We start from the raw sequence: 5,854 nt of genomic DNA, 5'->3' as shown, positions 1-5,854 counted from the left end.
CATGTTCTATGTTGATTTTTTTAGGTCTAAAATCATGACACTGTGAAGTATCATTGAAAGAACAGGTCCTGATTCTCTTTACTATGTTATTTAGGAAGGCTCCTAAACTCCACTTCAGTGGTTTGCACATCTCATAATAAGCAAATATTTTATCTAGTTATGAAATGTATTGCATGAAGTCATGTAAATACTGTTTAGTGCTTTCATTGGGGATAATCTCCAATTTTATAAATGCTGCTGTGAATATTTTGCTTTTGTATCTCTGATTTAAGGACAATCTTTCACATGATATACTCCTTTTATGAAATGAGTAGTACAGAGCAGTATGGAGGTTATACGTTTTCTTGCAGTTAAGAAGTTCAAAGGTGTCAAAATTTTGCTTGATCGTACCAGTACGTCATCACCAGTGTGGGACAAAATCTATATGCATCTTCAAAACAGGTGTGATCATTATAAATTTCTATATGTAGAAACACATATAGATAAATTTAGGCTATTCGCAAGTTATGGAAAGTGAAAATATGTAATTCTACAAGGAAACTTAAATTTTAGTAAAACTTGAAAATTAAAGACACTTTGTAAGGAAGTGGTTAAATTTTATACATCCCATTGCTCAACTAAGGTCTTGAGGATGTATTATTTTGAGAAAGGAGTGTAGTTTTATGACGGAGAGAACAAGATAGACAGCGTTTCTCTGTATTTAAAATTGCAATCCTGAGCCCACAATCTTCCCTTGCAGTTGAGCACGCTGTCTGTCTTGCACAGGGCTACTTTAACTAATGTAGTCTTGGTAACGAAGAGTTGAACTATTGTGGGCCATATAATTTATTTTTTAAACTTCTTTTAGAAAAAAAGGAAAAAATGAAATGTCAGGAATTCCCTGTTGGTTTTAAATTGTTTTTTGTCAAAGTCAAATATCAAAGGTTGTGGAAATGTTTATGTATGCTAATGTTAGTAACCAACATGCCATTGATTATAAAATCAAAGTGAAGAATTCCTTCTTAAACAGTGAAAATAAAGTACTATGGAAGAGTCATATTATAAAATAATACATGAAATGTTGCCTGTAGCAGATAACCCCTCGTGGTTTTGGTGCCAAATGGCTGAAGGAGGAATGTGAAATAATCCAAGGAACTGATAAGGCAAACAGAATGCAGACAGAAGGCAGATATAGTGACCCTGAAGAGTCAGTGTTATGGAATTAAGGTAAAGAAAACATTTGCAGACCCACTTGTTGCTAAGACAAACTACTCAAAGTTAACCTATCCTCATTGTAATGTAGTTATAATAGTAAAAGTAACTTTGCTTGAAGCAGAAACTTTGAAAAGGTAGCCTCCCCCCCTCCGCCCGACGTATGCATATTGTATATAATATTATGTAAAGAGTTTCATCCAATCATGCTGTACGATGGCTACATTCCCGGTTTGTTGTTGAACGGTATATAAACCTCCTACAGGCAGGAAAAGCTGTGCTAGCTTTGTGGATTTACCATCTAGCACCCATCTCTGCACAGACATGAAATAAACAGATATCTCGACTCTGTGTGTTGGTCAGGTTTTGCACACTGGATGAAGAACCCTGATTTGGGGAAAACATTTTGGCTGTTCATTTTATTTTGAGAAATTAGTATTTTTCAATCGATTTACGCTCAGAGGATAATTTGTCTCATTACACTGATAAAATAGTGTGGTAAAAATCACCTCTGAAGCTCTAATTCTGCAGAGCTGTCTCTTAATAGTGGCTTGTCTTTGTGGCGTTTATCTCAGAACTAAGATTTAAATAGTGATTGCAGTTTTACTAGCATTTACAGCAATTAAAGTATGTCAATATATCTTAATGATTTTTCTGAGTTCTCATTTACACATACGCTATTTTCAGCACATAAGACATAATGGTACCACTGTCCAATTTAGTAGATTATTTGCATTTTGCAGTTATGCCTGAGTAAGTTGTCTCGTGAAAGTCACACTGCCTTACGAAGTCTGATAAATACTTCTTGCTCTTTGTAATGATTTATGTGGTAAATTAACGTTTTACTAATGAAATACAGCCTGCAAATCCCTTTAAAGCCTAGTCAATAACAACACTAAAGCCTTTGCATGCTTTGTAGGGTGAAAATGTCATTAAATGTCACTACAAAAATCTCCCAAATTCACAGGTAAGTGCTGATCAGAGTAGGACTTTAAACATCTTGTTAGTGTGTGTTGCAGGTGGAGGTGAATGTTGGTGAACAGCCCTCTCAAAATCTGAGGTGGAATGAGACAAGGTAGTAGTAACTCAGCCTGAATCCTATTCTAAAAGTAACTGATTCCTTATTGTTATAATTTTGTACACAGTTTGCAGGGAGCTGGCAGTTTAATGCAATTTTTTGTGCCATTACTTCCAGACTTACTGCTATATTCAAGATGATGGATACACCACTGGTTTTTTTCTGTAAGCAATAGTCTTTAGATGCAACAAGGGGATTTAATGAAATCTGGTGTTCATAAAGTTCTGAGCTCATAATCTTAAAGATATGATGAGTGATGAATATTTCACACTTTTAAAGGAATTAATTTTGCAAATTACAGATCTGTCTTTTACGACACCTTTAATGTGCCAGATGCTGCTTCAGTTAAACTTGATTTTATGCAACCCTATTCATAATACAGTTATTCAAATAGCTATTAATATAATCAGTGTATTTGGGAAAATCTCATCTGCTATTCAGATTTGCACCTTGATTTGAATAATGCATATATTCTTATTTCTGTATATGATTTTCTTCACAACTTGTCTATTTCCCGTTTTTTCAGACAAATGTAATATCAAGCTGAAAATCTTTTTTCTTTGTATTTGGGAGCAAAATATTTTTTCTTAAAGTTAAGCTAATATAATATTTTGTTAAGGAAAAGCTATCAGACAAGATGTAAAGCTGAGTATAAAACTTTTAAAGTGTTGTCTGTGATGACAAAAAAGCAAATTGAAGATTTTTTGTCTGCTTTTTAATGTGAACTTCTGCTACTTTTCAAATTTTATACTGTTTTTCATGAGAACAGCTCTGAGAATTTCTATTCCAAACTCTGAATATTGCAGTAAAATGATATATTACTCTTAGTTTTCTTTCTGCCAGGAGATGTTTCAGAACAATTAGAAGTCAGGGTGTTGACTATTTGCCCTTTTGAAATCAAATGCATATTTGCCACATACTTCAGAACTTCACTCTAGCAATGAGAGCTTAAACTGAAATTTATATTCAGTATTGTTTTCTTTTCCAGTTCTCTGACTTACATTCGTGAGGCCATTTTGCCTTTAGATGCTGTTATACTTTGAAAGATCTGTGATTTAGTTTATGAGAATATGAACAAATTTACAGGCTCGGAAGTCAAAGACGAGGAAAATCCTCAACATTTCTTGAAGATACTTGTAAATAGTAAGGCTTTTTGGTTAAAAAATATGAGCCTGCAGTACAGACTTTGTCCTCAGCAAAGGTGTATTCAATGTGTGAGATTCAGGCAATGACAGTTAGAAAGAAGAAAAAGATTGAGACAGCATAAATTTACAGAAAGTATCTCTTTGTTGAAACACGTGCCCTGGCTTTAAATAGAACAACGCAGGGTCCACAGATTGAAGAGGAGCAATCTCCTGGTGTGTTTAGGCTGCCCTATCTCTCAGCTCCCGTCGCTTGTTAACAGAGAGGTCGTGAACAGCTTTTTCGGTTTTCTTTAAATAAGGGCAGCCCTTACCTGTATCTCTCTTGCTATGTCAGAGCTCTTTCAGAAAAACATAGCTGTTGGTTTTGTAGCTGAATCGTTAGTCTGTGGGGTTCTCCCAGTTCCCTGAGAACTAATGCAGATTTTCAAGTTGCTACAAACTTGATTTTACTATATAGTATTTAAAAGAGAAAAAAATCAGGGAGAAATAAATGTCTGCTTCTCTTTGAAATGAAGGGGTGTCTGGCAGTTCCACTTTCTAGAGTCGTTACACCAGCATTGCTGTCGCAGTGACCTCTGTGTAGGATGCTGAAGAGTAACCGGGAAGGTGATACCTAGTAACATCTTTTGTTTGAAAATTATGTCAAAAAAATCACCGCATAGTAAGAATGCTTTCTAAATTGTTAGGAAATCATTACTGTGGAAAAGAGAGTAACTGCTATTCAGAAGCTCAACAGGTAACTCCAGCTTGTGGCATAAGGTAGTTTTCCAAGAGCTCAGATGGATAACGTGACTGACCACAGGAGCAAATCCAAACCTTTCTTCCCAAATTTTCATCTCACTTCCCTTGAGCTTGCTATCCTAGTCGTGTTTGCTGAGTATGATCCCTGGAGACTGATACATAAAACCATGTGCAAAGCACAGGAGCTCACAGCAGGGGAGACAGGGTAGTGGCTCAGGAGAGGAAAGAGCTTCGCCACCTTGGATGAAGTGCTGTGCCATGGCAGTTATGAGGATAATAACTTGTTGGTACATGTGAGGAACTGGTCCTGTCTTCCTTCTCCCCAGTTTCCTAAAGTACGCAGCAGGCTGGCTGGGGTATAAATGAATGAGTAAAGATGAGAGAGCACTGGCTGGAGATACTTCAGTTTCCATCTTTCCATCTGCTAAGGGGGGGTGACTCTGGATCAGACTGGAGTTAGTTCAAAGTAGATCCCTGACACAGGTGTAGTGTGGCTGTTGGGTACTCAGCCCCAACAGTTGTGGTCGCAGACCTCTTCTTGACTCCTTGCCAAGGTGCACTGCGCCCACTGTCCTGCCACGTTAATGTTTACTAGGCTTGTGGGCTCATGAATGTAGCGTATGAATTAATGCCTAATGAGCTTTTAAGCCTGGGTGTTCTATCTTGGAAATTAGCTGAATTTTTTTTTTCTCTGGAGGTGTGAACCTAAAGGTTACAAAAAACGGTCCTCAAAGCTTTTCTGTTGTGTTTCTTTAGCCATTGCATGCCTGAACTTTTCACAGAGGCAGAAAGAATGAAAACAAGATTCACTATAATAATCGCATTTTTGATTACTAGATATGCTTTATATTGACTCGTTTTTTCCTGTCATCTTTTAAGATGAATAGTTAAATATTTTATTATTAATGTTTCTTTTTGGAGCATGAACTGCATTAATTAACTACGTAAAAGGCATAAGGTATTTGAATTGTAGATCAGCTCTAATTGGAGAAGCATATTGCACCACAATACTTGTCAATATCTAAGAATGCAAGTTTCTGCTTACTAAAAAGATTGTTTTATTAAGTATTCCCAAATCTTTGTCCTTTTAATAAGGAAATAAGCTTACAGAATGGTAAAGGGCCAGGGAGGAAAAATTTTAGCTTAGTGGAAAAAGCTTTTAATGACAGACTTAGGGTTACAAATTCTGCTTGTAACAGATGATCTATGAACAATTTGTCTAATCCTTTCACTTGACAAATCTTCCTGTAAAGGCACCAATTTGTTCTTCATACATATAAACTCTCTCTGGCTTGAAATGGGAAAGAAAGCATGGTAAATTCATTGCTAGTCATATCCTCCAGGCGTTGATAATACTGAAATCTCTGTCAAATCCTTTCCAAACTTCTTTATTTTCAGAATCCAGACTTTGTTTCCAATGAGTATTTTTACAGATAATTTCAATTGCTGAACTTAAGGTTTGAAACCAGTAAGCCTTTTTGAAGTATCTCTAGGTAAGCTAATTTTTAAATTATCAGATACAGAAACTGATCAACAGAATGACATAAATTTCAGTTCTGTTGGTAAAAATACCTGAAATGCCTAATGGATGTTTGTCATTAGTATGAACAAAACTTGGTAGTAAACAAATTCTAATTGTAGGACTACAAAAGTAGAGGTTAACTTTATCCTTTCTATGTTAACAAAACAAAATAGCATG

Source organism: Falco peregrinus, chromosome 10 (assembly GCF_023634155.1).
Source record: "Falco peregrinus isolate bFalPer1 chromosome 10, bFalPer1.pri, whole genome shotgun sequence".
Lineage (NCBI taxonomy): Eukaryota > Metazoa > Chordata > Aves > Falconiformes > Falconidae > Falco > Falco peregrinus.
Note: the sequence above shows the minus strand (reverse complement) of the source record.